The sequence below is a fragment of the Carcharodon carcharias genome, chromosome 20 (assembly GCF_017639515.1).
Source record: "Carcharodon carcharias isolate sCarCar2 chromosome 20, sCarCar2.pri, whole genome shotgun sequence".
Classification (NCBI taxonomy): domain Eukaryota; kingdom Metazoa; phylum Chordata; class Chondrichthyes; order Lamniformes; family Lamnidae; genus Carcharodon; species Carcharodon carcharias.
The window spans coordinates 17,169,260-17,193,030 of record NC_054486.1 but is presented as its reverse complement, the minus strand read 5'-3'; the positions used below and the strand labels follow the sequence as shown (position 1 = coordinate 17,193,030).

At 41.6% G+C, this 23,771-nt stretch overlaps 1 protein-coding gene across 1 annotated transcript in view; it reads right to left on the bottom strand.

Moving 5' to 3' along the window:
• The window catches only part of LOC121292707 (cytochrome c oxidase assembly protein COX16 homolog, mitochondrial), a 49,195-nt gene that overhangs the window by 12,645 nt on the left and 12,779 nt on the right, over positions 1-23,771 (bottom strand). The gene's annotated exons all lie outside the window — the stretch shown is intronic.

The following is a 23,771-nucleotide window of genomic DNA, read 5'->3' as shown; positions in this document are numbered from 1 at the left end:
GCATCATTTCACACTTCTCTGCATTAAATTTCATCGACCATGTATTGGACCATTTGACCAGTCTGTATGACTTCACCTGCTGAAAGCTTACTATCCTCCTCGTTGCTTACAACATTTACAGCATTTCCAAGTTTTGAGTGGTCTGCGAACTTTGAAATGTTGTCTCCTATACCTAAGTCCAGATCAACATCAATCAAAAATATCTGTGGGCTGAGCACTGGCCCTTGGGGGGGCATCATAGTATGCATGTTCTTGTGACAGTGCAGTGAAGCAAACAGGAGCATTAGCCACACGCTTACAGCAGATTTCAGAAGAATCTGCATAAAGCAAGACCTGGACAATATTCAGGCTTGGGCTGATAAGTGGCAAGTAACATTCGTGCCACACAAGTGCCAGGCAATAGTCTCCTCCAACAAAACAAGTCTATCCGCCTTCCCTTACATTCAATGGCATTACCAGCCAGCACTGAATCCCCTACCATCAACATCCTGAGATCACGATTGTCCAAAAATTTAACTGGGCCAGCTATGTAAATACTGTGGTTACAAGAGGAGGCCAAAGGTTGGGAATCCTATTGCAAGCGCCTCCCAACTCCCCAAAGTCTGTCCATCATCCAAACGGCACAGATCATGAATAATCTCCACCTTCCTGAATGAGTGAAATTCCAAGAACACTCAAAAAGCTTAACATCATTCAAGGCAAAACCATCCACTTGATTGGTAACCCCCTATCACCTTAAACATTCACTCCCTCCACCACCTGCGCATGGTGGCTGCAGTGTGCACCATCTACAAGATGGAGCAGTTCAAGGCAGCAGCTCACCACCAACTTCTCAAGGGCAATTAAGGATGGGCAATAAATGCTGATCTTGCCAGTGACACCCACATTCCATGAATGAATGAATGAATGAATGTATATATGTGTGTGTATGTATATATATATATATATATATATACACACACAGATAAATATATATACAAATATATATAAATATTATATATATTTATATATATATCAGAAGGACATAGAAGCACTGGGGAATCTGCAAAGATTTACAGGGATGGTATCATATCCAAGATATTACAGCTATCAGGAAAGATTGAACAGATTAGTGCATTTTCATTTGGAAAAGAGAAGGCTTCGAGATGACCTGATAAAGGTGTTTAAAATTATGAATGTGTTGAATAGTTTAATGAAGAATGAATGTGTCCACTTGTGAGAATCCAAAATTACAGGCCATAAATACAAGACAGATACTGGTGAATTGAATAGAGAAAGGAGGAGAGTTTTCTTTATTCATCAGAATGTGGAGCTCACTACCATAGGAAATGGTTGAGGTAAATAACACAGGTGCTTTCAAAAGGAAATTGGTCAAGTACACAAAAGAAAAGGTACTAAGTTACGGTTAAAAAGATTATGCTGAAAGACTGAGGTGGATGAAATGGGAGGAGACTTGTGTGTAGTATAAACACCAGTACAGGCTAGTTGGGCCAAATGGCCTATTTCTGTGTTGTGCTTTCTATGCAATTCTTTGTGATCTACTGCATAAAAACAGTAACTTCATACTAATGCATTTCAATAGTGAGGTGGATGGCGAAATGCTGTTTTTGTGAAGCTAATGGTGGATTGGTGCAACTAGGACAGCAACTTCAGGATATTTGAGTTTACTGCATATCTGCCTCTTGCCTTGCTACACCAGTTGCACATAAATAATTGAAGTTATTCTCACCATTACTTTGACAGGAAAATCTGGGCCAGTGTGTCCTTGCAGTGTCAAAACTCTGTACATCAGGTGGTTAGTGTATTAAGCATTGTTATAACAAATTCGATAATATAAATATAGAATTCAGCACATAAACACATCATTACCAGGTTTCTACATGATTATTGTACAAGATTGCAGCTCTGTGGATTTATGACAGCACCATTATGTAGTGCTTTACTAAATGAGACATAAACAAAACCTTATTAGTCAGGAGCTTGTGTTCATAAACTGCTGCTATTATTAGCAAAAAGCATCTTTTATACGTAGCACTGAATCTGGAAATTTAAAGATCGTAGCTCCAACAACAGGATTTCCAAGAACTAAATCACTTCCTAACACAGAGAGCTTCCCAATACATTCCCTAAATGCTCCAGACATTAGTGCTCAGCATAGCAGCAAGAGTTGACCCAGTGCCAAATTTCTAACAATAAGTAAAGTCTTTTTTGGAAACTTGGTTTTGTGGAGACACCTAGCTGGGAGTGTATGTATACAAATCTTTGAAGGTGGCAGGACAAGCTGGGAAGACTGCTTAAAAAGTACTTGGAATCTTTGGGTTTATTAATAGCGGCAATGAGTACAAAAACAAGGAAGTTATGCGAGACCGTCATAAACACTGGTTAGACCTCAGCTGGAGCGCACGCTCAATTTTGCGCAACACAATTTAGGAAGGATGTCAAAGCCTTAGAAAGTGTGCAGACGAGGATTATTAGAATAGTACCAGGTATGAGGGACTTTGGTTGTATGGAGAGACTGGAGAAAAGCAGAGTTGCTCTCCTTCAGCATGTTCCAAATCATGAAGTGTTCCAGTGGAGTAAATAATGAAAACTATTCCTAGAGATGGACAATCAGCAACCCAAGGACACAAGTGATGAGGTAAAAAAAACCACAGGAGGCATGCTTTAAAAAAAAACCCTAGAAGTTATGATCTGGAATTAAAGAGGGGTGAAAGCAAATTCAAAAGCAAATTTCTAATAAATACTTGAAGTGAAAAAATTACAGGCTGTGGGGAAAAGGAGGGGAATGGCACTAACTGGATAGCTCTACCAATCACTTAGCTGAACATCCTCAATGTGCTCTAGACACAATGATACTATGGAAAGGCATGACTGAGGTGCCTTTTCAAAAACTATTAAGATCACTACAATACTCAACTTCCACACAACAAGACCACACAACAGGATTCTAGATAAGCCATTGTGTAAAACAAGTTACTGATCCCAAATTTGCCAAGGAAAACATCTTTTATTACTTTCCCAGTGAAAAGCAGCCAGCAACTGGAGAGGAGACAGAACTTTTATCATGCGATAGATTTTCCAAGACTCAGATGGTACAGGTAACATCCATATAGCTTCCAAGAGGTCACACATCAATACAAATGTATTTGTCTAAAGGAAGCGACGCTGCTCCATAAATGCTCATGTTTCAGATCACAAATTATTGTCTTTTATCCTGAGAGCAACCATTAGGTTTTTATTTGCAAAGACCAGATTATTTTCAAATTGCCTTATGGTCTCGCCCCTACCTATCTCCAGTTCTACAACCTTCCGAAATCTCGGCTTTCCTCCATTTCCAGCCTCTTGTGCAAGCCCGGATATTAACCGCTCTAAAAACTGACAGCCATGCTTTCAGGTGCCTGGGCCCTAAGTTCTAGAGTTCCCTCCCTAAACATTGTTGCCCCTCTCTCTTCCTTTAAGGTTTCCTCAAAACCTAACATACTTGCCCTAATATTTCATGGCTGGATGTTACACTCCACCTCCAGCAGGTTTGAAGACAGGGAGGGAGAAGCATGTGAAATACACCAGATGGTCTTCCTGCCGACCCCCAACCTGTTTGAAATTTTACAGTGGGGGGATGGGGGAAACTTTGTGCAGCCCGTCCTTAGACCTATGGACACCAATCAGTAGTCATTCAATGGCCACTTAAGGGCCTCATTCCACTGTCACCAATATGGCAGGGGTGGCCCTATGCCATGTAGGAAGTCTGGTAGCTTTAGCTGCACTGGCTGGTGTTGGGCAAGATAGGCATTGGGGGACAGAGGAGGAGGGAACCTCCTTTCTGGGTCCCTGGGGCCTATTGGAGGCACCCTCCCCAATGTCACTCCCCTTATCCCCCCCGCCAACCTGAATCCAGCCCTTCACCCTTTTCACTGAGACCCCCGACCCTGGACTTACCTCAGCAAGGTGGGACTACCTGTAGTCCTCAGCAATGGCCACCACTCCCAGCTGGCGCCACTGGGACCTACAGAGCTGCTGGCCATCCCAATCAGACAGCAGCTCTCTAAAGGCAGGACTTCTTCCCAAGGTGGGATGGAAGTCTCACCTTAAAGCAATTAACACTCTACCCAGTCGTTTGGTAGTGCAGATCTTGGGTATTGATGAAAAAGAGAGACATGTTGTGTTAGGTTTACGCCTTGCACTCATCAGGATAGATCACAAGATTTACAACAGTAAAGGGACTAACAATTTATATTGCACAACTGATAGAGGCATTGCCATGGAGAATGAACCGGGAAATGGTGGTCCCCCAAGCTTTCGTTCAGTTGAAAAAGTAGCAATGCGTGGATATGCTCCTTCTGTCTGCAAAGGACAGGGCCCCGTGTGTGAACATGTGTGGCTTCTAACATGTGTAAGTGAGCCACACTGCGAGCCCGAGTGATAATCTTAAGTTAGTCTTCAGGATTGTTTAACAAATGAAATGTTGTCCAATCGCAGAATCACATCTAATGTTGAACATTATGTTTTAAGCTTTGCAAACACAGCCTGGTTGGGTACAGTCGGTACTTTGCCTGGTGCAAGGTATGTGCTGTTTGATGCAATTTGCCAGTCATTGGGATGTAAGGCCTATATACCTGCCAGCACACTAGCATGGAGGTTCATATACCATTTTACTCATTTGTGATAGGCAGAACATCTTTTTGTCTTGACAGCAACATCCTGTTAGTGGCGAATACTACTCGCGTTGCCACTGCATAGTAACAGTGTGAAAAGGCTAGCTTTGCCTGTTGCTCAAATTTTTGAGACAACTTACCCTTCCAGGATAATCTGAGGTAGACTGGGCACTTTCATAACCCAAAGTGGTGGCCTTAAGCCCATTTATAAGTTCGTGTGATATATAGTGAGCACTGATCTGAAGAGAGTAGTCATTATCCCACAGAACGACTCTGGTGCGCCTTATTTCAACATCGAGATTGCAAAGTGAACAAATGTCTCGGGCCCCATTTATGAGGTTGCAAGGTCAATCTTATAGCATGTGGGACTGTAGGAATCCCAATGCGTATATTGACCAGTGAAGCTACCTTTCACTGCTCCCAGTTTTAATTGCTGCCGGACAACCGTCAGGATCATGGGCAGGATCCCCATCTCTGACCTTTTAGCCCTAGTGGTGGTGGTGGTGGTGGTGGTGGTGGTGGTGGTGGTGGTGGTGGTGGGGGGGGGGGGGGGGCGGTTTGCAGGGACCCCTGTAAGATCCAGCCCCATGTGTCTTAGTGTCAAATTTTGCTCAATAGCCTTTTACTGCATTTAAAGTGCTATATAATGAAAATTGTTGTTAAAAATTTTTGACTAGATTAAATGTGCACTTTAGCAGGCTGAGGTGGGATTAATTAATAGAGATCCTGACTGAAGATATACAGGCCAATACACTAGTTGGAATTCGCAAGATTTTTGTTTGATCTATATGATTGCGTGCACACAAGCACGACAAATATGTTACATCTTTAGAAAAGGAACTAATTGTTACAGTGCATTCAAGAAGCTGGTTTCTTGGTTCATCATTTAAAAAAAAAAGGTTCGGCTTGTGTTCTGGTATTTTTAGATACAGGTCCAATTAGTCCTGGTGGCCTCATATCCTAGTGACGCACAAGCTGTACAAGCTACTCTTTATGAATAAAGCTTAGGAACATAAGTTCAGGACTGGGGTGTTCAGGCCCTCAAGCCTGTTAAACCATTTATCAGATCACGGCTAACCTGTACCTCAACTCTATTTGCCACCCCTTCTTCACCTCTCTCGATAACTTAACCCAAAAAAAACTAACAATCCCAGTCTTGAAAATTTCAATTGACCCAACAACCACAGGTTTTTGGAGGAATGAGAGCTCAAGGCTTTTACCACCCTGTGGGCAGAAAACGCTCCCTAATTTCACTCCTAATTAATCCAGCTCTAATTTTAAGATGAAAACCCTTCTGGATCATCGGAGCAGAGGGAATGGTTTCTCCACGTCTGCCAACCAAACTCCCTTTTTATTTTAAAGGCTTCATTTAGATCAGTTCTCAACCTAAAACAAGGAAATGCAAACTTCGTAGCTTTATTTATCTCTCCTCAGTCATATCCTTATTCTCCATACTTTTAAGGCAATAACACATTCCAGAATCTTATAAGTGTCCATGAAACCTCCAATGATTAACAACTCGTAGTTTGACCTAGAAGATAATTCAAATTAACAAACCCAGTTTGAATCTCAATACAGAAATTTGAGGGGCCTCATTTATTGCACATTTAAAACAAAAGCCATGGCACAGCCATAAATCTGAAATATCTACAATTGCTGACATGATAATGCAGAATGTCACGAAACCACAAACGTGTGTTTTTAAAATCAAGCACACACTGACGCATTTCAGTGTCAGCTCAGATATATTTAGATAAAACCTAATAAAGCAGCGGAACAAAGCAATTTCATTTTAATGGGGGATATTGCAAAGATAGGAATGTAAGAAATAGCAGGAGTAGGCCCATTCAGCCCTTCGAGCCTGCTCTGCCATTTAGTGAGATCATGGCTGATTTTCTACTTCCAACACCATTTTCCTGCACTAACCCTGTAAGCCTTGATGTTTTTAATATCTATCGATCTCAATCTTGAGCATATGCGATAGTTGAACAGTCACTGCTGCATTACGTCAGCTGTCTCACACTTGTCCAAGAAGATTCTAAAACATGTCCACTACCTTAACTCTTATTGCAAGAGACAAAGGACCAGGTGACATTTCAGTGGCAACTTAGGCTCAGTTGGTAGCAAACTCGCCTCAGTCAGAAGGGTACGGGTTTAAGGCCGAATATCAGCACAGGGCACATAAACCTCAGGGCATAACTGAAGTGCAGCACTGGTTGGGGGGGGGGGGGCATCCTTTGATTGAGACACAAACCTTCGCCTTCCTGTTCAAGTGGAGGTTGAAGAACTCTGGGACAATTCAAATAATATCAGGGAGCTCTCCCCATGTCAGTCAATACTCCTTCCTCAATTCCCACCAATAAAGAAATAGATTTACTGGTCATTCATCTGAAAGCAAATTTGTGGGATCTTGCTGTGCACAGCCATATGCTTGCCTACGTAATAACTCATAATATCCGAATCAAGAGACATTTTAAAGAGTTACATTTATATAGTGCTTTATAGCATCTCTTTGTGGGATTGCACCTTACTGGGATCACCACATGCTATCAGATTTACACTGTTGCAACTACTTGAACCTTTCAATATTTTTCTTTCAATGTAATCACAACTGCAAACTTATCAGCACCACCACTCCTGCTCCAGCTGTCACTCTACAGGTATATAAAGCACTACATATCCTCTATTAATTACAGGGCTGCATCTAGGGCAGTAAGGGATGACGGCATAGTGCTCACATACTGAGAGACAGCTGAAGCAAAGGGGGTAGGAATGGGAGCAGTGCTGACACGTAGGTTTGGCATAGGAGAGGCAGAACTGGCACATAAAGGCACAGTTGGAGCTGGCGCAGCAGTGCTGATGTACAGATGGAATTAAGGGATTGCACTGACACATGGAAATACTGGTGCTGGAATAGGCAGGGTAGTACTGATCACATTTATTGCACAAAGTGTGTGTGTTTGATTCGAGGTTGGCCCCATACAAAATAGACTACACAAAAGGTGCTGGTTTTACGGTAAACTCCCCTACACGATGACTGCATGCAGAAATACTGATCCATGCAGACCAGTGAGTTCTTAGATCTGAGCTCAGTTCTAGGTTCATTCGAACAGGGCTAATGGTGATGGGACAACTGCTGACTTTGGTGTCCCTGGGCTAAGGAAGGAAATAGAGAAAGACCTGTCGAGGAAAAAAAGTCCCAGCTTGTGCTCCTGGATCACTATCCACTAACTCCCAGCCAGGAGGTGTATGGGTGTAAGCACTGAAGAAATGAAAACAGGAAATGCTGGAAATAGTGGGTTATGGCAGAATCTGTGGCGAGAAACAGAGATAACTGTAATAAACTTAGAGTGCAGTCCAGGTAAGAAAGTGAACTTTATTAATAAACTCCAGATGAGGCTACATGCTTGTTCCAAGACAAAGGCTAAAAAGCTCCACCCCTAAGATTCCCCACACTTAGGGCTGATTGGTCTATACAGTCACATGATCCCCAAAACAGTAAGAAATAGTTTAACTTACAATCGTTATATTCTTCCCCCTTTACTTTTGTTTTACCCACTTATTTACAAAACATCGTATTATATACAATTATATACAGTTCATGCCATTATAAATTTAGTCTTTGAGGAGGTTTTCGGAGTCAGGAAGAGCGACACAACTTGACAACAGGAGGTTCTTCCATTGGGTCAACTTACACAGGAACGTCTATTGTTTGTCGAACTGGCACTTCGGGTGTCAAAGTTTCAACTTTGATTTCAAGTGGATTAATTGGCTGTTGGAGAGTTTTTCAACTTTTGAGATGATGTATGTTTGACTCATGATTCCAAAGAATCCTGTTTTCCACTTCTACCTGATAAGAGAAAGGTCCTGTTTCAGAGACGATTGTACCAGGGACCCATCTCAGTCCAGTTGCAAAATGTTGTACAAAAGCCATCTCACACAATAAACTCTCAACCTTTACTGTCAACGTCATGATTTACTTTGACTCCCCTGGTTTCTCTCCACCTTCCCCTCTAAATTAGGGAATACTAGACTCAATCCCATATGAAGTCGGTGCTTGATTAACAATTCTGAAGGTGGTAAACCGGTGGTCGTATGAGTAGTTGTGCAATAGCTGAACAGGTATCTTGAAATTCATGTTTCTAATGTTCTAATAGTTTCCTTCATGTCTGTTTTAAAGGTTTTACCGCTCTTTCTGCCAAGCCATTGGATCAGGGATGGTATGGTGCTGTCCTGATGTGTTTAATTCCATTTAAATTCAGGAATCTTTGGAATTCAGTACTAATGAAAGCCGTGCCATGAACAAACTCTGGCGCAGCTTTTCAATGGTTGCAGACTAAGTAGGTGATCTCACTTCAAACATGTCCATCCATTTGGAATGTGCGTTGATAATCATGAGAAACATGGTACCTCGAAATGATCCTACGTACTCCATATGCAGTCTAACCCAGGGCCGAGCAGGCCACTCACATGGATGCAGTGGAGCTGAAATGGGCCACTTCTGCTGTTGCTGACACTGGAGACGGTGTTGCACCATTTTTTGTATATCACTGTCTATACCCGGCCACCAGACATAACTTTGTGCAAACATCTTCACCTTTGAAATACCAGGATGCGCACTATGAAGTTCCTCTAATAATGGTTCTCTTCCTTGCACAGGGATAACTACTTTTATTCCCCATAATAAGATACCTTCTTGACAACTCAGTTCAAATCTACGTTCAAAGAATGGTTTTAATTCTTCAGGAACTTGTGCATTTGACCATCCTTGTAACACTTGTTCATGGGCTCTTGCTAAGATTGGATCCCGATTTGTCCAATTCTTTATCTGTCTCGTGCAGACTGGTGAGGAGTCCAGGAAATTTAATGCAAGTGCTACCTCTTGAGGTAGTGGAACATGTAGAACGCTATCTGGCAAAGGGAGATGACTGAGGGCATCTGCATTTACTATATGCACACCCGGATGATGCATAAACGTGTATGTCGACACGGCTATAGAAAGGGTTCTGGATACATATCCTATGGATCCATTTTCCATCTTGTGTGACAACACTGCTCCTGCTCCATAGGGAGATGAATTACAAGTGTGTATCAATTCTTTAGATGGGTCATGGTGCATTAACAGACACGATGAGTGTAAAAGCTTCTTAACTCTAGAGAAAGCTTCCTCTTGCTGAGCTTTCCAGGACCATCTTTGGCTCTTCTTCAATAGTAAATGTAAAGGGGCTAACATTGTAAATAGATTAGGCAAAAATCAACCATAATAGTTTACCATGCCCAAAAAAGGCTTGAGCTTGGTCGGAGAAGGCACTTCCTTGATGGCCCTGACTTTCTCCTCTAACGGATGCAACCCTTGGACATCCACTCAATGACCCAGATATGCAACTTCCTTTGCTTGAAAGGTGCACTTTTCTCTTTTTAAACTAACGCCAGCCTATAAAAATCTCTTCCAGGTTTGCCACATGCTCTGCTTCTGTGGATCCTGTGATTAGGACATCGTCCAGGTACACTATAGCTCAGGGGAGTCCTTGTAGTAAGCTTTCTATTGTTCTCTGGAAAATCACACATGCAGGCGACACACCCAAGAGTAGGCTTGTATACTGGTACAGGCCCTTGTGCATGTTTTTGGTGACATCACTTCTTAATGTGTGTCCAACTCGAACTGCTGATACGTATGGCTCATATCCAGTTTAGTGTAGGGTCTTTCTCCTGCAAGTTTAGCAAACAGGTTTTCAATCTTTGGGACTGGGTACTTGTCCAATTTCACAGTCTTGTTTACCATTGATTTATAAGCCCCACAGATGCGAATGGTTTGGTCTGGCTTTAGTACAGGGATTATGGGTGCTGCCCGCTCTGAAAACTGGATGGGCTGTATTATTCCTAATTTCTCCAAATGACATTATTCTGTACCGTTACTCTCAGAGTAATGCACAGGGCTTGCCTTAAAAAACTTGCTTCAGAGTCCATGTATATTTTAGCTTGCAGGCCTTTGATTTTCCCCAACTCATCTTGGAATACTCTGTCATACTTTTTCAACAACTCTGGAATTCCTCCAGTTCTGACCTGAAAATTTCTGACCAATTTAATTTGACTTCCTTCAATCAATCACAGCCCAGAAGACAAGGCCCTTCTCCTGTTACAACAATTATTGGCAGCTGAGCTGTTGTCTGTATGATACAGATACAGAGGTGATGCCTTTCACCTGCTTTGCTTCTCCTGTTTATGTTCTTAAATGAGCAGCGGTTTTCTCCAAACTCAATGGCTGGGCACCTTCTCTGAAGTATTTAAAGATGTGTTCTTCTGTGGTCGATGTTCCTGTGTCCAGCTCCATAAGCAGAGGCTTTCCATTTATTTGAAGTGTATTGGTTCAGTTTTCCTGGCCTACAGATGGTGTAGGGGATAAACGTCAGCTTCAATAACTTCTGGCTCATCTATATTGAGCACTTCATTTAACTTGTCCTGTTGTCTGAATGGCTGTCTTGATCGAGTCCTGCACTGCTTAACAACATGCCTTTTTGTGGCAGTAATGACATTCTGCCTCTTTAAATCTACAGACTTGGGGTGCATGATTTCCCCCACAACAGTAACACTTTAACTTCTGGGTTACTGGTGAGCTGCCTCCAGTATTTCTTTGCATTTTTCTAGTGGTAGGGACTGTGTCCTGCTTCACTGCAGCCTCCCTGATCTTTGCACCACACCCGGGGTCAGGTTTCCATCCTAACTGTAAAATTGCGCCATGTTGTACACTCTGCAGAGCCTGCGAGTCCCTCTCAGCACTCTCCATTGCTAGTGCTATCTCCATGGCGCACTTCAGGTCTATCGCAACTTCTGCAAGCAAACGGCGCTGAATAGCGTCGTCATTTATGCTGCAAACTAAACAATCACGGAACATGTCGTTTAAAGTATCACCGACGTCACAGTGTTCCTTTAACTGTTATAGCTTCGTGGTATACATTGTAATCAACCCCGAGAAGTAAACTTGAATCTTTGCACGATCACAGAAGGTTTAGGCTGAAAATGTCCTTTCACGAGGTCGACTAGCTCGGTGAAGGATCTGGAATTTGGTGCGTTCAGAGCCGTCAGACTGTGGATTAGGTTATAAGTTTTGCTCCCGCAGACACTTAGAAGAATTCCCTCCTGTTTCTCCTCCACCATTATTTTGTTAGCTACAAAGTAGAATCTAATTACTCAATGTATTGACTCCAATCCTCGGCGGATGAGTTGTTCCGGTCAATTCTGCCAAAGTGAGGCATTGCTTGTGAGCGTACTTCTTTCCTTCCCTTAAAATATGGGAATACTCACAGTCGCAAGGCAAGGTGCTGCCTCAGCACTTTTTATCCTCATTGCCAGCTGTAATAAACTTGGAGTGCAGAATGGGGTTTCTTGTACGGAGCAGTGAACTTTATTAACAGGCTTCAGAGGAGACTACATGCTTGTTTCCAGACCAAGGCTAAAAAGTTCCACCTCAAAGATTCCCAGCGCTTAGGGCTGATTGGTCCATACAGCCACCTGATCCCCATAACAGTAAGAAATGGTTTAGCTTTCAGCCAGTACATTAACACTTCAGACCTGCGACCTTTCATCAGAGCTGGGGCAAGTTAGAAATGCGATAGGCTTTGAGCGAGGAGTGAGCGAGACAGGACAGAAGGAAATTCTTTGAGCGAGGAGTGAGTGAGACAAGGACAGAAGGAAATTCTGTGGCAGGGTAGAAGACAGGAGAGATTGAATGACTGGAAGATTTAGTCTTCCAGGGTCAACGAGAATGATGATGGGACATGTAAAGAAACAAAAGATGTTCCTGGAGCAGGTGTGCTGCTGAGTGCAAGGCAAAAATAAGAGGAAAACCAAAATATGCAAAGAAAAGGAAATAAAATGGGTGCCAAGATTATGGTCTGAAATCACTGAACTCGATGTTGAGACCTGAAGGCTGCAAAGTGCCTAACCGAAAGATGAGATGCTGTTCCTCAAGCTTAGGCTGAGCTTCACTGGAACAGCGCGGCGGGTCTAGGACAGGATACGATTGGCTGGGATACCTCCTGCTCTTGAATAAACCATTGACACAATCGGCGCTAGGACATGAGAAAGGACCACTTGAGTATGAGATACAAGATGGCTATCGATATGCATGAAAGTACGTCCCAGAATGAGTCAACACCTTCGGGAGATGAAGGAACAAAAGCCATATTCATAAGGGAAAGAGTGGAGGAATAATTTTGGCCAGAGAAAACCACAAGGATGAAATTGTCAGTCTCTGCAATTGATGCCACATTCATGAACGTATAGGTCACTCAACATATGTGATTTGCAATGCTTTACAGTAAGAACTTGACTGTGAGCAAGTAAAAATATAGTGTACTCCTAATCAGTGCATGACAAGTAGAAGGGAAAATATGATTGGCAGCAAGTTAGCATAGGAACAGTTCTACATACATTATAGCGCTTCAAGGAAGCTAATGCAATTGAATGTCAATACAATTTATCCAGTGAATTATTGTTTCTGTTGCACCTACATATTGGTTTTCTAGTAACATTATGCTGCTGGCATGTTGCACTTGGTAGAGACAGCACAAATATGAAAGGATGATGAGGACCTAGGAGCAGAAGAAAAAATGTGCCTCTAGCTTCACACTTCAGAATTTTTTTTTTATAATTTTGGTTTTGAACACAGGATCAATATTTTTTTTTAAATTACAATGATTGCTATGGAGATACAAGCAGCTGCCATTCAAAATAAGCAACATATCAGAAACAAGTAGCAGAAACAGCCAGACTTGTGTGTGTCTGGTTTAGTTTAGGAGAAGTGTTCAAACAGACAACCTCCTGACCTATTTTGAATATGACTTTGAGATCCTCAACATCTAACTGAACCTCCGAAACAGAAAGACTGGACTTACCTTATACCTCATTGGGCAGCAGAACACCCAACAGAGCACTTCCTTTCAGTATTGCAAGAGGTAACGGCCTATGCTGTCCAGCCTTGCAGTAAGGCTCTAAGCCTCAGAGGAACCAACTGAGTCAAGCTAACATTGCAAAGGATGTTTTTTTTTTATAAAAAGGGAGAGAAGGGGGATAGAGCAGTCAAGGTATTCCGGAAAATCGACTGTGCAGAACATATAATAAATGCATGCATTATATATTTAATACGTAAATACTTAGAATGGGAGAATCAAATGCTGCATTTGACAGCGATGCAATACACAGGTTTTGAATTATATTCCTAATGACCTTTTATGGACAGTTACACATCATTTCACTTTAATTTTAAACCATGCATTTGTATCTGACTATATGGCATATTATCTCCCATTACTCTACTGCTGAAAGGGTAAAAAATTGCTATTTTTTATATCTGTTGCAATGTCACAATTGTAGCCTTTTCTCTAGTGCAGGCCACATTGAAATACCTACCAGCAATATTACAAAAAAGCTTCGCCTGCAAATCTGCTCCTCTGCTTCCCACTATTTAGTAGCTGACATTAAACATGCAGCAGTCTGATAGCTTCCATACAGTTTCTTAATTCTAACCAAATAAATTTGGTCTTTGAACTCTCGGTAAATCAGATTTTCCTGTGCTATAACAGTATCTTTTATCAACACTGCCACCACCCCACTCTACTTCACGAGTTCCTTATCTTTCCCAAATACCTTGTTGCAAGGAATATTAAATTCCCAACCCTCCCCTTGTCTGAGCCAGGTTTTTGTTATTGCCACTATATCATAGCCACATATGGTCATTTGTGCCTCAGTCATCTTATTCTCCATGCATTTAGGTACATGCATTCCATCCTAATCTGCCTCACATTTCCACATCCATCCTTCCTACATATGAATTATCCTTTATTCTAATGCTGTTATCTCTCCCACTCCTCTACATACCTTGCTCGAATACTTCATGCTGGCAGCCTCCCCCACTGTCATAGTTCAAAGCCTCCCCCATAGAACCAGTTACACTCCCTGTGAGGACATTTGTCCCAGCTCTATTGAGGTGCAACTTTTCCATCTTCCACTGGTTCCTGCTGCCCCAGAACTCACCCAATATTCCTGGAATCTAAAGCCCCCTCTCCTGCACCATTCCTCCAGCCAGGTTATTCTAACTGAACTCACTGCTCCTGGACTCACTAGCATGTGGTGCTGGTAATAATCCAGAGATAACTACCTTTGAGGTCTTGGTGTTGAATTTCACGCCCTGCAACTCCTGAAACTCTGACCAAAGCACCACAAGCGTTTTCCTTCCTCTGCCTCTGTTTTTTAAAAAAAATTTGTTCATGGGATGCGGGCGTTGCTGGCTGGGCCAGCATCTATTGCCCATCCTCTAGTTGCCCTTGAGAAGGTGGTAGCAATCCACCTTCTTGAACCGCTGCAGTCCATGTGGTGTAGGTACACCCACAGTGCTGTTAGGAAGGGACTTCCAGGATTTTGACCCAGCGACGGTGATCGAACAGCAATATATTTCCAAGTCAGGATAGTGAGTGGTTTGGAGGGGAACTTGAAGATGGTGGTGTTCCCATGTATCTTCTGCCCTTGTCCTTTTAGATGGTAGAGGTCATGGGTTTGGAAGGTACTGTCTAGGGCTGCTCCCCTTCACTCTACAGCCTGTTTCTCAAAAACCCTTTCCCTCAGTCAGCCAAAGGCTAATCTGGCACACTGGAGGCAAAGACGAATTTCATCATCCAGGTCTGCCTTTGTCGAGAGGAGGCACGGCCAGAGGGGACACCGGCGCCCCCTGGCCCTCCTGACCTGGCAGCAGCACCCACTCAGCCCGGCCGGAGCCGGCACATGTGAATTGCCCAAAAAGAAAAACAGCCCATTGTCACACTTGCACTGTAGATGTACCAAAACTATCAAGGAAATTTCAGACCAGCATGTCTAACCTGATCACCATTCACAATAAATAGATTAGAGCCAGACTTATTCAACTTGAAGACCATTTAAACTCAGACCTCTTCTTTTAAACTTGTGGCTTAAGTAGCTTTATTGTGGTAACAGAAAGCCCAATGTATTACATGGGATATTGTTTCTGGTCTTTTAAGAGAATGCAGCATTTGACTTACTGTGAGCAACTGCAGAGAATATGTGCATATAGTATACAAACCACAACTAGAGAACTGGTAGGATTCTAGGTTTTAAAAAAATGCATATATACAATGTGTTATTAGACTATAGCAGAAGACTTGACTCAAACTTTCTTCTGCTTGCCCATGTGACTAGATAACTTTCTGTACTGCTCCCCAACTAGGAAATGGAATTAGAAAACTTGCATCATTTGGAACCTGAAAGTTCCCAATACATAGTTCAACAAATGCTTGCTGATTAAGGTTGCGGGTATGATAAATTAGGCAAGGTTAAGTCACCTCGTTCATTAATACATATTTTTGGAAGTCTATGTTTTCAGCGGCCACCAAGGCTAATTTTGCAAGACAGCTATCTTTTCAATTGCCTCTGGGTTTTTCGTTTTATTTGCAATCACCTATAAAACCATTCAGGCCATGCAGTGTATGTTGTGTGACAGGGTAAAGCTGCAGAGCCACAATTAAGCTTTGGGTTTTTGGCAAAACTAATTATTCCACCCTTTCTGTCAAACGAGCTGGCAGTACAAACATCTGTACCACCTGCAACCACCCCCCAAGCCACCAACAACAATTCCTAATGGCAGAACGACATCAAAGGTTCCCCTGTTCCAGCTGCTCCACCACATCTGGGTTTTAAATTCTGCCAACAAGCCATCTGCTGTTGACTCAAAGTGCTTTGAACTATGTGAAAACTTTGCACTTGGTGCATGGTTCCTTAGCCAGCAGCAGATTGCAGATCTGAGCATTACAAATAATGGAGAAGTGCAATTGAGGTCTTGCGTGTCAACACTATCATTTATTTTTAACTCCACAAAATTTCTGTGCAATGGGAAGTTCAGAACACATAAAGCAAAGTAGGATTGACCTGATTAACTGTGCACCTAGTCACTGAAGATCAGGGTTGGGGAATCAGCATGTGAGTTTCCAGATTCGTGACTAAACAAAAAAATTCTAAATTTGGCAGATATTGAAAATGTGCTTTATGAACAGTATACAGGAACACAAAAACACTTTATTTAATTTATTTTAACACCTAAGTGAAGGCACAAGGTGATTCTTTCTCTATATATGGTGCACTTATCATGGCCATGATTAGCAACCCTAAGATGACATCACTATGGCACAGGTGTTATGAAGATTACTGTCTATAATGTCACTGGAAACTATTTTTTAAAATAGAGTTTAGTGGTGTCCGTGTGCGTGTGTGTGCGCGCGCGTGTGTGTGTATGTGTGTGTGTGCATGTGTGCACGCGTCTTAATTCGATTAAAACCAGCTGTTCTAGATCTATAGAAAGGTGATTCGAAATGGTAATTAGATAAACATGGGGAAGTTTCGAAACATGGGTGTCAAGGGGGCAATTTGCATTCTTAAATAAACCATTCGAAAGCATGGGTGAAATCTTGCACCTAGCTAGAAGATGCCAAGCAATGTGTTTATTTTTTTCAGCTTACTAATGAAATCAGTGGAATCAAAGGATGTTATTGTTAAAAGAGATAAAATTAAAAGCCTAGTGATACAACTGAAAATTTACATTCAAAGAGAAAGGTATAAAAGAGAAAGAAGATTGTGGATAAGATTTTAAGATCCAAGTGTGAGAAGCCTCAAGTTGCTGTCTGCAAGGACCCAAAGCTGAAAGAAACTCATTTTGGATGTGACTGTGCAGGTGTGCTTTGCCAGGTGTCTGTTTAATCTATGCGATTTACTGTTGCCTTACCAGGGGTCTAACTAAGAGTCAGATTAATTAGGGGATTTTTGTAGTTATCATAGCAGTAATTTTGTAGACATATGTATGTGTTTACAATTTTCTTGAACTAATAAACATTTAGTTTTATAAAACCCTCGAGGCTTGGTGGTCTTATTAGTACTGAATTCAAAACCTGCATCTCGAAACATACAAATTGCAAAAATGGGTTATAACAGTTGCTTCAAGTTTCCCTCTGGGGTTTGAACAACTCAGCCTTTACCATCGGCTGTGTAATAATGCAGGGCCAAAAGGTAGGCCCCAAGAACTACCTCAACCAGTACGGGGTTTGAACCTTCATTTGTTGGCGTTATTCTACACTGCACTCTAGCCAACTGAGCTAACCAACTTCCTGCAACGTGATTACAGCATGTACAAAATACCTTCTAATTCAAGAAATCAATACTTTAATACTAAAAATTATAAATGAGAGTCACTATTTCAGTATTATTAAGTATATTAGATTCTCCAAGACAGCTTTTCCTGTTGTACTGGATCGTCACTGTAATAGTCATTGCACCTGAAGTGTTTTGTCACTTTTTGACAATTAAGCGTGTACACGCGCACACACACACACAGCTACGCAGCTATATGCTTCTGAATCCCAAATTTGTGTGTAAAAAACAGAAGGTTCCTTTATTCCTTATTCTACACCAGAGGGCACCACATGTGGGAATTAGCACACCCTACTGTCAGGTTTTTTTATATAGCACTTCCTTTTAACTAAAATGTCCTTTTACAAAAATAGCATTAACGTTAAACACAAACATCACATCTCGTCCCCCTTCAACCAGGAACAAATCAGTCAGGCGGTTTGCAGATTTGCTTTGGTCTATAGAGGAGAGTTGGCTTAGGTGTCTCAGTTTGTTTGTTTAGAAATGAAAGGTTCTGCTGTTCTACTTGTTTGTTCAGGTTCAACAGTTGCAGCTACAGGTGCTACAGGTTTGAGAGTTGAATTAAGTCGGGTCTCACCAACTGGAGCAGATGCTTCGCAGAAATCTTCCACTGTGAGTGGAGATCCCTGGAAATTTGGTTCCTTGGATTTGGCTTCTCTAATATGGTCAGTGTGTCTCTTCCAGATTCCACAGCAAGATTCAACATCATAGGTCAGTGGTCTTTGACGCTTGATGATTCTTCCCAGGAGCCATTTTGGTGTTTCACAGTAATTTTGGACCCAAACAGATTGATCCAGGTTAAACTCATGAGCTGGTTTACTTGCGTCATGTGACCTTTTCTGATCAACTTGCCTTGAACCAATCTTTCCTTTCAATTTCGGACATAGCAAATCCATTCTGCTACACAGTCATCTTCCAAACATCAGCTCAGCAGGAGATACGCCTGTTGGTGAATGTGAAGTGTTACGATACCTCATCAAAAAGTTCTTCAGCATCAACTTCCAATCTGTTTGCATCCTCCCCTTCAATATAGCTGCTTTGAATGTCTGGACAAAGCGTTCTGCTTCACCATTTGAGGAAAGGTGGTAAGGTGAGATGAGGATCTGCTTGATCCCATTGTTTTTCAGGAATATTTGAAACTCATATGATGTAAACTGTGTGCCAATGTCAGACACAATCTGCTCCGGCAATCCAAAAGTAGTGAACACATTCCGAAGAGCATAAATGGTCCTTGTTGAAGTAGTTGACTTCATGGGAATAACATGAGGCCACTTTGTAGAAGGAATGTATGACTGAAAAGTGGTCCAGCAAAATCCACATGAAGTCTTTACCCTGGGTGGTTAGACCAAGGCCACGGGTGTAATGGGGCAGGAGCAGGAGAAGACTTCATTTCTTGGCATAGACGGCAATCACTGACCATGCCTTCGATGTCTTTATCCAATTGTAGCCACCACGCATGTAGACGAGCCAATGCTTTCACTTTGATGATTCCCATGTGGCTGAGGTGAAGTTCTTCTGACACTTGTGCTTGGAATTTGAGGAACAACAACTCATTCCCCATAACAAACAAAGGTCCTGCAGTGTCAGCTCAAATCTACGCATGTAGTAAGATTTATCTCAGCAGTTACTTCTTGAGGTACACACCAACCCTTCTGTGTTTGTGTTCAGACTTTCAATGTCCATTATTTTAAAAAAAATTCTCAAGTCCCAAAAACGATCGAAGCTCTTTAACATTTTTGGGCTGTGGTGCATTCCCACTGCCTCCCACCTCTCTGGGTAAGGTTGAGAGGCCAGTTTTGTCAATCACATGTCCCAGGTGCTCCACTGAGGGCTTCATGAACAAACATTTGAATTTCTTACAGCAGATGCTGTATTTTTCCAGTCTACACAGGATCCTGCCTAGGTTCTATAAATGAGTTGGGAGGTTTTTCCCAGTGATAAGCATAATAGTACTGCTGGTACTATTAGAGCTGCCCACTCTGCATAATCAACTTTCTAAGTTATCTGAAAGTTTTCAAGTCATTCTAGTTACTGCTTAATCTTCTGTCACATTGAGTAGGAGCCTGAACATGGTTTGAAGAACCTTGGAGAAGCTTCAGCCTTCACAGCAAGTTTGCCTTCAATGTCCTTAATAACTCCAAGACTTTCTTTGAAGACATCAGTATGCTTGTCTAACAAGGACTACAACATGGGGTTGCAATGCACTTTATTTATTTTATTCCGGTCCACTGAATTTCTTTTAACCAGTTCCTGCCCATAAGCGATGGACAATCACCTTTCACAATGATAAGTGGAAACCTTGCTATTTGATCTCCATATTTAACTTAAGCAGACATTTTTCCAAGTATATTCATAGGTTCACCAGTGTAGGTGCTAAGTTGGAGGAGGGTTTCCTCCAATGGGCATTTCTTGAAAATTTTCTCCCATGTCTTCTCTGAAGCAACAGAAACAGATGCTCCAGTGTCAACCTCCATTTCAACCATTTTACCATTTAAGGCAATGTCAACTTTTAGTCCTTCATCTATTTTCAGGCCATACTGAATGCAATACAATTAGTCTTGTGCATTATCGCTGTCAGTTTCACTTTGTCTCGTCTGGACTTACATTCCTTTTGTATTTTGTTTCCAAGTAATGTGTCTTTTTAAACTGCCTGTTTATTTTCAAGCATGACTTGTCTGTGTGCACCTTGTGATGCCCTTTTTTTGGCAGTACTACTTTACTATGATTAACCTTGGATCTACATGCATGCTGTATGTGTCCTTTTTTTCCCCCACATAGTGACAATCAGCAGTTTTCCACTTACAAGCTTCCGCATTATGCCCTATTCCATTACAGAGGTAGCATGTTTGAAAGTGAGCATACCCTAACTTTACTATTTTAACTTTGGCATTGCTAGAATGAGCTTTCAAATCTCCAGCTTGTTTCTTTATCATTTCTATGATTTCTTCAGTGTCAACTCTTGCTCTGCTAACAATCTGCACTGAATTCTTTCATTTCTTAGTCCACAAACCAAGCAATCACGCAATGCTTCTTCCAGGTAACCTTTAAAGTCACAATGTTCTGTTAATTTTCTCAACTCAGCCAGGAACTGGGAAACTGACTCTCTCTCATGCTGTTCTCTTCGGTGAAACTTGAATCTCTCAGCAATAATTGCTGGTCTGGGATTGAAGTGCTTTTCCAAAAAGTCCACAAGCTCTTTAAAGGTTTTATCTGCTGGCTTGTCAGGAGCAATGAGATTTCTCAGTAAAGTGAAATTTTTCAATCTGATGACTAAGAAACACTGAGGCCTGTTTTTCCTCTTCAATCTCACTCACAATGAAAAACTGTTCCATTTACTCAACATAAACTTCAATGTCCAGTGTAGCTGGATCAAAAGGCTCTGAAGCCCCTAATAATGATGATCCTATCCTCGTCGCCATTTGAAGTGTTCTGTCACTTCTTAACAATTGAGAATACACACAGACACACCTGCTTCTGAACCCCAACTTCAGCCAGGACTTAGCACACCCTACTGTCAGGTTTTTTTTATATAACACTTCTTTTTAACTAAAATGTCCTTCTACAAAAAAAGCAACAACATTAAACACAAACATCACAGCACCCATTATGGCATTCATCCTCTGATCGAGATTCAATGGTTTGCATTTTACACAGCATTAGAAGGCATCCACAAAATTAATTTCAAGTGCTGCAATTGTCAGGGCAGCTACAATGAAAAGCATACTAATAGGCCATAAACCCCAGAAGATGTCAGAGTGAATTACATAGCAAACGAGATTTAGAAGTGAATAAAGGAAGGGAGCCGAACATAACTCACTTATTGAACCAACCATACTGATGGCAAAATAAATTGAGGCAGTGACAAAAAAATGTTACACAAGACCCAAATGACGCCGTGGACTTCTGTTTTGCATTGTTCACAGAAGTCAAATGTAGAACAAAGCATCAGCCATATAAGTATTACACACAAGTAGCACTATTTACATCAAAATGTCTCACTTACTGAAACCCAGAGTTTAGTTATGCAATGTTTTTCAAAAATAACTGATAAAAATATTTTCTCTCAGTTATGAGACTAACATGCCGACCATGGTAGGCACAAAATGAAGGTGATAAAAGAGTAGCAGTGAGGACAAGGGCACTGCGGCTGATAAAACACTACTATAGTCCCCATTATTTAAGAAATTCACACTTGAAGAGGACAATTGTTCAAAATTGTCCATAAAGTGTTTGATCAGTTTGCATTTCCATTGGTCAAATTTAAACTTACATCATTCTTAGTGTTCCATGTCATTTGAGCAGGAACAGGTGTTTACTCAACAGTTCAATGCCTCAATGAATAGTCTTGAACAAATGCTACAAATCAATGAAATATTGACTGTGATTAATTAATAATGATACATTTTGTTGGGTTTATCCTGTTATTGTTTGCTAGGGCTCAGCTTCTCTCCTCTCATATCTCTTTCCCTTCACCTGTCGATGAATGCTCATCAATTGGTGCAATTGCCCCAAGGCACCTCAGGGGTATAGAACAAAATGTAGATAAAGGAACGGGTTTTGAGACATGGCATGGGAGAGGTGCTTGGTTGAAAAGTTACCAGAAGAACCTCCCGCTCAGCTTCAAGTACCATCATAGGATTTTTAACATCCACCTGAGCCACCAGAGTGGACAACAATAGCTTTAATGTCTTAACTAAGGAACAAACAATGTTGTGGTTGTCTTACTTTCACCCCTTTCTAGTTCCTTCACCCCCACAAAAAATCTAAGTACAAAATGTGATTTTGCTATTGAACTTGGCCAGAACTCCACTGGCAGCATTCACATACAGCTAGAATGCTCCAATAAGCAAATTAATAGTAGAGTCCAAGGCTTGTACTCAAAGATGTGAATTAAACGCAACAAACTGAAGAAAACCTGGAACTATTGCTATGGGGGCTGAGATCTGTTGAGATTTTGGAAACACCTGGAATAGAAAGATTTAAGTCTTTAGTTATAGTTTGCAATGCAGTCAGCCAAGGCGAGCTATTTTAAAAAGCAAGTACCATCACTTTTCGGTGATGATTAGTCTGCAATGTAAAGAGGAACGCATCTGACAAAGATTGGAACTAAATCATTGTCATAACAATATCCACAGGCTGGCTGCTGCAGGAAACAGAAATGTCACATTGGTGCAATGTGGCATCCCCTTGTTGAGATATAAAATGAACTCCCTAGAATGTATCACATTACCAGAATTCAGGAGGTAGTCAAAATGGGGAACCTCTGCCAATGGGGTCACCAACTGGAGGGGGGGGTCACAAGGCTGGCCAGGCATCTGAGTACTGGGAGCCAGGGCACATTCCTCATGTTATATACAAGCGTGCCTACCTTGTCAGCAATTAAACGAATCACAAACACCGTAGCACATCTATGCCTTCCAGCTGGCATCTGCTCCTCCAATGATCACCGACATACATTATCAGTTTGGCAGTTCAAGCAGATGAATTACCTCATTTCCAAATGCATTCTCTGGAACATGCTTCAGAATCACTGAATAAAAATAATTCACTACCTAAAAGACATGCACCAGCACAGTGCGCAAACTGCAGAGATTGCACGCTTCCTCAACTTGGCATTTCTACCGAAGTCAGGGTATACACATTACTTGAAACCTGATGAAGTAGAATTTAATTTAAAATCTGCTTGGAGAAATTAGCGCCACTGGAATTTCTATGATAGCCCCTAGCCCTTGTCTCCACTAGGATTGTTCCCCTTATTCCAGCTTCTAAAATCTTACAATGCCATTGCTGCAAATACAATGACAAGATGAAAATAACAATTAGAAAATATACTGCTTTGAGAGAAATAGTCTACTCTATTCATCATCAGGTAGCTGCAATGAACATAAAACTGTCCAATCTATCTTCACTCAC